We start from the raw sequence: 12897 nt of genomic DNA on the forward strand, positions 1-12897 counted from the left end.
AGTGAGCATGCATGTTTCCTACAGTGGCGCGTCAATTGATTCGGTCCAGAGGTAGTAGATTAGATACAAAGCAAAATGAGTGAATCTACATACTAGAAATACAAATTAAAGTGAGTAAATCTAGAAAAGAGCTAAAACGTCTTACAAAAGATAACGGAGGGAGTAGCACTTAAATCGAACTAATAGACGATGCCAACATCTAAGCACCTTCCCATGCTTTGGCCAAAGGTACACCAGGCAACAAACAAAATTGGTCTATGTTCTTCATTCTGGAGTGAAGTTCTATCGGAAACAAAATCTGCTGTCAGTTTACAGGAAGCCAAAATTGGGCAGCTTGCACGCATCTCGAGAAAGGAGAGACGAAAATCACCTCATAAGCTCGGTTGCCATCGCAACAAGTCTAAACAATCTATCTGAGAGCGCCGAAAGTATGTACAGCGCGGTGCCATCATTCTATGCAGACCTACTAATCCACATTCTGGATCTCACCCATCATGATGCGGTTGCTGACTACATTGAATCCTAAGACTGCTGCGCTCACCTTCTTCCCTTTCTTCCCTTTCTTCTTTCCTCCGGCGTCCTGTTCTGCTTCGGCACTTGGGCCTCCTTTGGCTGCAGGAACAGGGTTCAGGCGCGAGGTGGCATCCCCACGAGGGCGGTTGCTGGGGGCTCTGAATGCTGTCTCGATCACCTCTTTGGACAGAAACGCCTTGTAGTTGAGGAACTTGTCGATGAACTGACCGTTGCGGTCGAGAGAGCCAACGTTCTCCCGGAGAAGCGTTTCTGCTTCACCAGCCGACTGCTTAATGCAGAACTCAAGGAAACTTGTATCTGTGGGCAAAAATGGAACAGGCAATCAGAAGACTGATGAGTTTTAAGCAAACTACCCTAGTGAGAATTAATACCATTTGTTCCGGTGAGCCTGGACCACTCGCTGTCACACCAATCCCTGAAGTCCATTGCCTCTGCAGCATAAGAGTGTTAGAAATACACAGAAGCAAAGCGACTTGAAAAACATATGATCACCAACTAACTTACCTGTCTGCTTGTTTGATGCCTCCGTCTTGCCTTTCCCGGTTAGCTTGGCAGTAGGAGCCGTTGAAAGTGGTAACTTGCTAGCCTGAGACTTCTGACGATTCAATGGAGCCTGGTCTTTAGTTATGGAACTTCTGCTCTGACTTGAAAGACTTGGGAATTCTGACCTGTTAAATATCATAAGAAAAAAATATAAGCCCCTTAGAGAAATTCCATACAAAAGAAACAAACTGGGTAGTAAGACCAAAAAAAACAGGAAAGGATGTTCCAGCCATCAATGGTCAAGCAGAGTACCAGATGTACACGGTAGACATGCTATAAAATTCTAATTGTGCAAGGAAGTCATAGAAATCAAAGCATCGTATGTGTTTGGATACTAGGAGCGCCTGGACGTAGAATGGAAGGCAGCAGCCCTACTTATCAGTTAGTCATAGGGAAGATATAACTACTGGTATAGGTAGCTATGTTCATAATTACAGGTGCAGTTGGCAGCAATCAATTACGGATTGAGTTTGTTACATGTTACTTATTTACAATATGTATCCAACCAGTCCAGCCCTTGAATCTTCCTATTCATCCAGTGATACTGTTTCTTCAAGTTTGTCACTGTGGTGTGTGGTCTAGTCTCTTCCTCAGCCAAAGCCGATCTACTCAGCCAGGTCAATAGAGCAAGCGGCAAGAATAACAATAGTAACAGTATCACCTACGAAATGTTTTTAGCATGAAGTGGTATGCAAACTCTTTATTATCCAATTGACATATGCATATTCACATATGAAGATCGATGATCAAGTAATGTTAAATTAACCAAGTACTTCCTCCGGACGCTTTTAATCGACGCGGCCAGTTCAATACATACATGCAGCTAGCTCAATCCCCGTCAATTAAAGCAGACCTGAGGTAGTACTCTACCATCAGAGCGACCTTCACTTCTGAACTTTTAGACCTAGTCTTGAGTGAATTAAAAAAAGCAGGCACATATGAAAGCGATGGACTTTGGGCAGTTCAGACGAACAATTAGACAAGTGGGGAATATGGCTTATTCAGAAATTCGTGCATGGGCGATTTTAGTCTCTACTTCTCCAATAGTAGAGGTTTGCTGATAACCCATTTGATGACAGCCCAATGGAATAGTACACCATGGGAACAATTTTGCAGAGACAACCTAGGCTAGTCATAAGTGTGATGGACATGCAAGGTGCAAAATGAGCTTCAAGGAAAAAGTAGTAATTATAAATTATATTATGAACTGCCATCAAAGGATATGTAAAGCATGTGAGCAGAATATTCATGATCAAAGCAATATTTGACAACACTAATACACAACCAATATAAACAAATTACGACAATACTTACAAATCAAATCAGGTACTCCCGACGTTCAAAATTATTTGAAGTTCTAACATTTTCTTCAGACCAATCTTCCCTACATCAAATATATATAGTACACAAATATATTTTATGATGAATCTAATGAAACTAGTTTGGTGTTGTAGATGTTAATACATTTTTCTATAGGTTTGGTAAAACTTAAAGAAGTTTGACTTAGGACCAGCTAGAACTTCAAATAATTTAGAGGGAGAACTATAATTACTATCAAGTCCTGGTACTTAAATGAATTGCAAGATGTTCTACATAACTTCTTAACCAACTAACTACATGTAGATAGAACTGCAGGACAGGGTAGTCATAACTCCGCAGTTCACTGCAGTCATTATTTCGCTTATACTTATTCAGAAGATTGTAAGTCAATACGCCAGAAATGCAAAGGGTTGATAGTAATAAGAAAATTGCCAACAAACAATCAAGTGGCTGTAAAAAACCATCACAAAGAAAATAGAAACATACTGTTTCATATCTTGTTTGGAGTGGTCAGAAGGGCCCCAAAACAGATCATCTTCGGCATTTGACTTGGCACGGTTGGAAGGATTGGAACTCATCTGGACAGGAGCAACTGTCTTTGATGGAGAAGAGCCAGAAGCTTGCCTAGAAGGAACATTAACATGATTCCGTTGGTTCATAGACACCTTTGCTGGAGTTGGTGAGGGTGGTTGTTGCTGGACAACACCTGATCTCCTTTCTTCCTCTCTCTGAATATCTCGCAGAGACAAGGGTTTGTGCATCTTTGCAGCATCAGTGGACCACGCTGGAGCAGGTGCAAAATTTGTCTGATCAGTCTTCCACGGAACAAAATCTCCAAAGGATGGACCACTTGGTGGAGCCGGTAGTATTTCCTTATCTAGTTGTGCTTGCTTTGAAGATTTGACCTTTTCAGCAGGTATAGAGATTGCTGATTCAACAGAACCAACAGGAAATGGGGCTTTTACAGCAGGTCCCTTTGACTTTGCTCCCTTTTTCTTGTTCTTTTTGGAGTCCTTGGCCTCAATAAAGTCAGTATCATCAAAAGCAGGAGCATCAGGCTGAACAACAGCAGGTGACAAAGGAGGAAACGAAACATCATTAGCACTACTTGTGTTCTCATTGTCTGCATTACTAGACCTTGCTAGAACTTCTTCTGCCAACAAATCGTGCAACTGGCTTCTCTTGTTCCTTGAGTCGCCAGCACTTTCTTGGCCACCCAGTGATCTACCTGCACCCCCAAACTGCTGCTCGGAAGATGCTGACATGGTACTCCAAGGAACTGATGGCAGAGATACCACTGGCACAGCTGTCTTAATATTGTCCGCAGCTACCCTCTGTGCTCTTAGTTGTTCCTCAGCTTGAATTTCCAGCAATGACTTAGGTCTGGGTCCTTGGGTTGGTTTCCAACCTTTTGGCTTGCCGCAGCATGAGGCTCAGATAGAGCACTATGCTCCCATTCAGCTCTGCTGACATCATACTCCTCGGGAAGACTCTTGGGAGGAAAATTCGCAGATGATTCAAAGCCCAGCGGAGGTCCAACAGATCTAGAAGAGCTTTCCGCTCTGACAGGGGAGCCCCAAAACAGATCCTCTGTATCATCTGGCAAACCATGTCTAGTACTACCCTGATTTGATCCATCACCTTCAGCATCTAGTCTTGGCTGCTGGGAAACTGTCTTTGGGGCTGCTTTGCCAACATCTACAGCTGTCTGCTTCTTCTTCTGCTTCTTTTTCTTTTCTGCTTTCTTCATCTCTTGTGTATCAGGAGCTTTTGCATCAGCTTCCATAGTTAGCTCAACTGGAGTAGGGGCATCTTTCATTTCCTGGACACGGTTATGAGGTGACATGATGTCCAATAATGGATTCGGCGGTGTCTCACTAAGAGCTGAACTGCTACGCACATTAGAACGTGAACTAAAAATATTTTCAGGCTTACTTTCAGCTTTGTCTATTCCAACTTGTTGATAGTTAGCAGACTTCTCTTCATATCTTTCTGCAACTTCTGTTAGCATCGGGTTGACCATACTTGCATTAGGTTGAGTGTTGGTACTTGCAAAATTTTCCGACTTCTGAGGATAGGAATACCGTTCTTTTGGAGGCACACCCATAAAAATTTCATGAGGCATTGGCACAGTAGGTACAGAGTTTTGTGTTAATCCAACACCCTCCATACCCCTCATATTCATAAATGCTTGACTAGATTGTTGCCCTTGTGTTGTACCATGGTTAGTCAAAATCCGATCAACTTCAAGAACATCTTGAATTTTTCTAACACCAAGGTTCATGGAATCACCAGCTGGCAATGAAGTATGCTTTGACCCATAAGGGCCATCAAGCTGCTGGTTGGAATGACCATGAGGTGCAACTTGAGAAATTAGGTGTTGTTGCTGCAGTAACACCTTCTGCTGCTGCTCAAGCTGTAATCGTTGTTGCAGCTGCTGCTGCTGCTGCTGCTGCTGCTGCTGCTGCTGCTGTTGCTGCTGTTGCTGCTGAAGCAATATCATCTTGTCCAGCATTGAGAGTTGTGGCTGAGGCTGAGGTGTCACTGGTGGCTGCGATTGCAACTGTAGTTGTGATAGCAGATACTGTTGTTGAAACATGTGCAAGAGTTGTGGATCTTGAGATATCTCAGCAAGCAACTTCTCAGGTGGCAAATGGCTTGGTGCCTGGTTCTGTGGCATGAAGTTCTGTTGTTGACCAGCAGTAGCCATTTGCTGAGAATTCTGCAGATTTTGATGCATGTTAAGTGGTCCTTGAGTGAGATCCACGTGAAGGTTAGGATTAAGATTTTTGGCTTCAGGATAGTTTGACCATGGTGGCAATCCAGCAGGTGCTTTAGGTTTCTCCGCAGAATGAAGCATAGCTAGCAAGTCAACATTCTGAGATTGTGAAGCTTGACGAGATGGATCAGCCATGGAACTGGGCACTTTAGAGTGCAGAGCAGACACTTCTGAAGCTATATCTTTATTCTGTGCTTGTGCAGCTTGATTGCCATCTCCAGACCAATATGGAACAGTGTTTTGGGACGATTTTTGTCTCTCCAACAATCTTTGCTGCGCCAGAAAATAATTCATGCTGTTCCCGCTCTCCCCTCCAGCCATCGCAATGTTGCCGAAGCTACTGTTGCTGTATTCATTCAGCCCTAATTCCAAAAAAATACGGTGTCAAGACAGAAAGTATGCATGATATAAGTAGCAGAGACAATTAATAAATATATGGAATGAAAATAGGCAGGCTCTCTCGCCAGTAAACAAACCTCCAGTCATAGCAGCTGAAGAACCTTGCATACTATTAGACATAAGTGACTCCAGAAAACGATTCTGGGCTTCAACTGCACCGCCATTCCTGCTTGGCCCACCGTTGAAAATACCAACACCAGCTGATCCATCATGTGTGCTACTGGAGCTGACAAACTTCCCCGTAGGTGTAGCCTCTGGCATTAGCATATCACTGGATTTTGTGGTGCTAAACCCTGGAGGTGGCCTTGCCTTCGCTCGTAGGTGAGGCATAACATCCCCAAGCATTAAGAAAGGAGCATCAGGAGGTGCATTTGCAACACGAACCAGCAAATCAATACCGAAATAGCTAGCCTCGAACCATCCAATGATGTCAGCACCAGAAAAAGGGCCTTGAATTCGACCTTGTGGATCTTTGTAGTGTAATGAAAGACCTTCTGGATTAGGATAAGGTTCAACACCTGCCATCCCGGCTACTTTACTTTCTTGATCAAACACATTGGGTATTTGCTGCGGAAAGTCAGTTGGTCCAAGCCTATGCTCTCCAACAAACCGAGATCTTTGTGGAACAACATAACTAGGTGTCTCTGTCCGCAGCAAATCAACATTTCCAGGAACACCTATTATAAGATCAACAGAAATGGCCTTTTAAGAGCAGAAAGGATTTACACAAATTATGCAAGCATTCGGCAAAGAACAGCGGAATACCAACTAGTTAACTACCGAAAGACTGCAAGCACTTCAAAGTAGCTAAATAAGATACCATGAGGAGGTCGTCAAGATGAATTAGTTTTCTTAGACTACTTTATCATAATACACATGCAAGCCTCGAGATCTGCCACCAATTTACAACAGGGTATGACATTTAGGAACAATTGAGAAAGTCACAAAAGGCATGACTTGATATGCAATCCACTGAATCTGGTATTATTAGTCCAAACAAATTTCAAAATCCTATGTAGTCTATACCATACTGAATTAGTACTACTGTTATTTGGACAGACCTTCCACAGAACTAAAAATCATGCTAAAGACTAAAAAATGGTACTGTATATTCCGAGAAATGTGAACCACATGGGCTGATTATTAAATTGTGGACCCACACTATGTGGAAGACTCCCAAGTTTTGAAAGTTTAGATGTTTCACAAATGACAAACTCCCTATACATGGACAACTGAACATGCAATCATCCCTATGTAAGGCTCAGTTCTTGCGGCTTCTCCAGAAGCTGCCCTCCCAGCTTCCTGAGAAGCCGCTCCAAAAATTTAGGGAGGCTTCTGGACTAGTCTACGCTAGATCATTTCGGAAGCCTTTATAAATTTTGGGCGGCTTTCCCAGAAAGCTGGGGGAGGGCAGCTTCGGAGAAGCCACCAAAGAACTGAGCCTAAACAAAGTGGCATGCAGTAAATAAAAAGAGCTGAGTGAACAAGGAATAAGATATAGCACCCTGAGACTTCCAGATGTTTCTCCCTTCAAATCTTCTGTGTTTCCAGGTTGATCATCTCTACCACCTGGTTAACAGGGGAACATTCAATTCACATTGCGGTAACATATTTGGATGTTTATGCAGAAAGTAAGAAAACTGCATCAAACCTAATTTAGATTGTTTTATAGGCACCCCATCAGGATTACTTTTCCCAACAGAACCATCTTTGGAAACCTGATAGACACCACTGTTTATGACTTCCCCTTTGTCAATTGCTTTTAAAACAGCCTGCAAAGAAAACAAAAGCTGTAAGATATAAAGATCATATATATTACTGCGTAATAGTAAGATTATCCTAATTCAGAATATAATAGTATAAACTTTACCGCTTCTTCAGCTGTAGGAGCAAATAATGCCAAAGGCTCCAACATTTCTTCTTGGAGAAATGCGGACACTTCCTCACAAACATCAGAAGGCATCTTGAAGTCAGTAACATGTGAAGTTGTTCTGTATATGTCAAGAAGTTTCATCCTACTATATCTAAATGCTGTGCGATCCCCTGATGCGCCACCAGGTCTGTCAGAAAGTAGACCAAGATGGAATGGCCGTGACGATCCAGTACTGCCAATATTTGTACTACCAGTACTGGGTGTAAACTTTCCACGAGAACTTGGAAAAGCGGAGATTTCATTGTCTGGTTTCCCTCTACCATACCCATACATAGAAGATGGTTTTTGTGAAGTCTGTGAGGGGTGATAAGATGAATCTCCCCGACCACGGCCAAGAGGATGACTAGACTTCCATGATCGAGAGATATTATCATCTCTTTCAGTATCCTTCTCATGATTGTTGCCATCTTTTCCATGTGTCACAAACTGGGAAAAACCTTTATCACGGGAAGCATCGCCCTCTTTGGCTGAATCGCCCCACCTGTCACGCCAATTTTCAGACTCCTTATCATTGGCACCCCAGCGAGTGCTCCACTTGCCCTCACGGCGTTGGTCAAAGTTGCCGTCCTTGTTATTGGAATCACCCCAGCGTTCCTGTGGAGCACGACGGCCATCCACAGAAAACTTGGACGAGTCATCCGACCATTTTTCAACCTTCCGTGTATCACCATGTTCCTTGTCTGTCTCCCTCCAGCGAGTCCACCGAGGGCCTGAATTTGGTTCCCGTTCATCTTCACGCCAACGGTCACGACGCCCAGTTTCACCATCAAGCACAGAAGCCCTGAAGACATCCTTTTTCTTCGCACTGGAGCCCATGTCTTCACCATTCCCCGATGTCTTAGTAGCATCTAAGCGGGAACCCTGTGAACTGGGATCCTGCAACAAACAACAATAACATAAATTATCATGTTGCACACAAACCACTACGAAGTCGAATAACAACATAGATGGTATTCTACTGCCATGTTCACCATAGGAGGTCCAGTTGTTTGAGTCTAGCTACTGCCCTTAATTCTAAAACCCTGACCATGTTTTCTCCTACCTTCATAAGCCACTGAGGAGAAAGTGGCATGTCAGTATCCAGGCCTTGCTTCTCTGCAAAAAAAAAGCTACAATTAATAAGACAGGAAACATGTTACAATGATAAAAATAAACGGAAACATGCTTGTAATGCACTCTAAATGGCCTATGATGTCGATGAAGCTTCATTCTCAACCAATTGTAAGACACATAGGGCAACCTAGATGCTCAGTAGTTACTAGTTAGACAAGAGAAACATGCAGTAAGATTTAAGCAGCATATACCTCACATGAACTAATTGGATTGGATGATTGTGCACACTGGTTGTACAGTCAAGTCATCTTTTTACCAAAGATCGACTCTAATACCATGGATTGCAAGTGTAGATAAAAAAGGTATCCTATAACAGCATCTAAAGCTGTGAGAAATTGAGCAAACAATCAGTAAGAGAAGCCATCACCCATGTTGCACCCAGCACGTGGCCATAAAGAGCTCAAGATTTCTTGGCCCAAAGGAAAGGACCTACAGTTTTCAGTTCTATTATGCATCCTACGAGTACCAACATATAAATAACTATCAAAAAATCAAAAAAAAAAACTCCTGATGGAGATGGCCGGGATTGCAGTCACACACAGATCACAACGGCGAGGTTAAACCAAAAAGAAATACACTGACAGGCATAAGTTAACGCAGAAATCGAAGTACTAGGAACAAAGGGCGGTAATCCTAAGTAAAACCAAATCGAAATAGAAACTATAAATTAAAAACTGGACCACAGCATCCAATCCACCCAAATCCGAAGACCTCACTTAACTACAAAGCCGCCGCCCTTTATACCTAGACTAGAACTACCGCCCCGCCGCAGCGGAAACTGTCCAGGCACAGACCCCTACACGGACACGGCAGTAACGGTGCGGAAGCCCAACCCAAGGTGGCAGTACCATTTCGCAACCCCCGAACCCTAGTGACGTCGGCACGGATCGAAGGAAGGTAGAAGCAACAAATCAAGACAGCCCGAGCTTGCTAGGGTTTCGGGCTGGGGTCACGGATCGAGGGTGGGGTGGAAGGGCGAGTGGCGGAAGGGACGGACCTTTGGCGATCTGGGGCGGTGGAGGCGTGTCGACGGCGAGGAGGCGGCGGAGGTCGTCATTGGCGCGGTCCGGGGAGGCGGCCATGGGCGGCGGCGGGGAAAACCCTAGGGTGAGCTTGGCTTGGGAGGTTTGGGGAGGAGACGAGGAGCGAGCGATGGGGAGGAGACTGTTAACTCCAGGCGCGGATAAAAACACGCACGCACAGGGTGCCGCGTTTGCCCCAGGAGGGGTCTTTTTGCGCTCAGCCACCTCAGCTTCTGCGTAGATTTTCAGAACGTCCTGCACACCACATATATGCGTTTCGACCCCTACTATAGATTTACCTCTACTTTTATTATTCTCTTTATTTATTATGGATAATTACTTGTCCAACTATCCATTTTCACCCAAATTTCACATGGCAGTGTCGATTTCTTTTCACCATGTGTTACCCCCACCCCACCCTACCTAAGAGCATCTCCAGCCGCGTCCCCCAAGCGGCGCTGGATCGAGCGTTTGGGGAACCCGTTTTGTTCGTGCCGTGTTTGGGGGACGTCGCTCCCCAGCCGCGTCCCCCAAAAATACACCCCAAATAAATAAAAGTGCATTCAAATCAAATTTGATTATATATTACAAGTTTGAATGAAACAGCTAGATTTTATCTAATCCTTAGCCTACTGGCCGCCCGGCGGTGCGTTCGACGGCCCCGCCCCGTCTTCGCCTCCCCTCCTCCGTCTGCCATAGGCTAGCTAAGAAGCGAGAGGCACCCCGCTTGGGGCGCATAGAAGAGCTGGAGCTAGCTGCAGGGTCATGCCTTTTCTTGGACCGGCGCTCAGAAGGCATCATAGATGGGATTTCCAGTTTATTTCCCCGTTGAGGAATCTTGAGCGGTTCCATCCTGATCAGTTGATCTTTCTTGTTGTTGGGGGCTGGCACAACTGTATTGATGAGCTGCTGAACATACTGAGCATAGTTTGGAGTCATACGGTTGCGAACAGAGCGCCTCAGCTCACATTAGAGAAAGTCATAACCATCAATCGTCCTAATGTTTTCAGGACGGCAGTAGTGCATGAGGTTAAGATGGTAGGCTCGGCATTCACTTGAGTCTCCTGACTTTCCGACGAGACTCTCACGCAATATCTTGGCAAGCACCAAATAAGAGTAGTACCTCGCGGAGATAGTTGGAGGAGCCTGTGTAGGCTCCGGAGGATAGCAGAAAGCAATGTCCCCATGAGTGAATTGCTCCTGTGAGTGAATCCGAAAACCATGAGCACGGCCACTACCAAATTACATGGCTTGACGAAGTCAAGGTAGTTGCAAGTGTACTTGCTCCTGTCCGATCATCCAAGAGCAGCATCATCATGAAAGAAAACAGTGCAATGGAATTGACGGACAAGGATTGGGCAATACACCCCAACTCCTTTTGTACTGCCAGGCTTCAGGCACACAAGATCAAACATCCCCATCTTCTGCAAGGTATCAACCACAAAGCGGTACCGAGTGGCTTGGAGCATGGTAAGTTCTTCCTTGTTGATGGCCTTGGGCTGCACAATGACACCATTCCTCATGCATTCTGAGAAATTATAGAAATCATCTCATATATTCAACTGAGTGTTGGTCCAAAATTCCCTATCTCCACTGTTGTAGGTTCTTTCCTCGAACCTATAGGGATTCTCCTCTCCGAGTCTCCTCCAAGCAACAACATGTACTGTACCAACGTGAATGTTGGCACTTTCTCAACAAGATCATCATCTCAAACTAGGTCTTTGTTTTTTTCCTTTTCTTTCCCGTTGACTTGGTCCTACCTCCTGCTGAACTGCCTGGTCCACTGCTCTAGGCTGCTTTGCTAGGCATACGAGTGCTAGTTCGGCACCCCGGGGGCCTCTCATTCCTGCCCCTCTTGGCAACAACACGTGTGTCATCACCAGAATCTCCTGTGAATGAGCAAATAGAGTGAGAATAGCAGTAGGACAAGTGTACATATTATTAAAAATAAGGAGGCCAAAAGTATAACATATGTACAAGTGTGTAAGAGCAAGATCTATAACCCTTGTTTTGTGTGTTTGATAACAACACTTGAACAATTCTAACCATGCACAAAGATTGTCTTTGATGGATTTGTAGGTGTACGGTGCCCTCGCTGAACACACTATGATCGGAAGACTGAAGCGTAGATCTTAGGTTTTCTGGTTTTGTACGTGTGTGTGTCGTGAGGTAACATGGTAGGAGAGGAAAAGAGGAAAAAACGGTTTTAGCCATAGCGGTACTACCGGTACCAGGAGCGGTAGTACCGCTACCCCTACTGGTACCGCTCTGAGATACCGCTCTGAGGATTGCACACGAGATTGTCCCACAGAACAAGTTACGGTACCTTTACGGTACCTTGAGCGGTAGTACCACTTGCAAGCGGTAGTACCGCCCACGGTACCGCTCAAGTACCGTAACACGTTACGGCAGTACCGCTTTGGTACCGCTCCGGTACCGCTTTGGATCCAGTAAGGTCTGGACCCTATTGCGGTACCTCAAGCGGTACCGCGAGCGGTAGTACCGCTATGTGTCCACGTGGACAAGTTCTGTGGGGATTCAAACTCAGAGCGGTAGTACCGCTTCCCGGAAGCGGTAGTACCGCTTCCCGGAAGCGGTAGTACCGCTTAGGCAAAAACAGCACATAACGGTTGGATTTGGAGGGACCTATAAAAAGGCCCCTTCTTCCCCAGCTCGTTTTTAGCTCTTCTCTCTCTCTCCTCCATTGTTGCTTGAGCTCAAACCGAGGGATCTCCTTCCTACCCAATCAATCTTGCTCATACTTTGAGAAGTGGTGGAGGAGACCCCGATCTATCGTTCTACCGAGAGAAATTTCACCAATTCGTCGTAGTCCTTAGTGGATCTTGGTGGTAGAGTTCCTATGGTGGAATCTTGGAAGAAGTGCATCCATGGAGGCTAGCTTGGTGTTGTACTAGCCCGATGGGTTGTTGGGAGCCTCTTTGTGGTGTGGAGCTCGCCCCAACCTTTTGAAGGAATCACCGCCTCGACCGGTGCCTTAGTGGAGAAGGGGGAGCACCTTCGTGGAGCTCTCTCGAGGAAGAAGGTGAGGCCTTCCTTCGTGGTGTGGCCGTCTAGTCTCTTGTGTGAGACTAGCACCTCCTCAACGCAGACGTACTTCCTATTGTGGAAGGAACTGCGGGAAACAAACCTCGCCTCGTCTCCGCGCCCTCCGGTTGTCCCGCTCCTTACTCTTACTATCTTGTGTGATTCCTTTGCTTGTTGTACTTGTCTAGGATCATTGTAGGAACACCGTC

The 12897-nt window shown here is 45.2% G+C and overlaps 1 pseudogene; it reads right to left on the reverse strand.

Moving 5' to 3' along the window:
* Positions 1 to 242: 242 nt before the first annotated feature.
* Positions 243 to 9723, reverse strand: LOC124674779 (annotated as a pseudogene).
* Positions 9724 to 12897: the final 3174 nt, after the last annotated feature.

Source organism: Lolium rigidum, chromosome 7 (genome assembly GCF_022539505.1).
Source record: "Lolium rigidum isolate FL_2022 chromosome 7, APGP_CSIRO_Lrig_0.1, whole genome shotgun sequence".
Lineage (NCBI taxonomy): Eukaryota > Viridiplantae > Streptophyta > Magnoliopsida > Poales > Poaceae > Lolium > Lolium rigidum.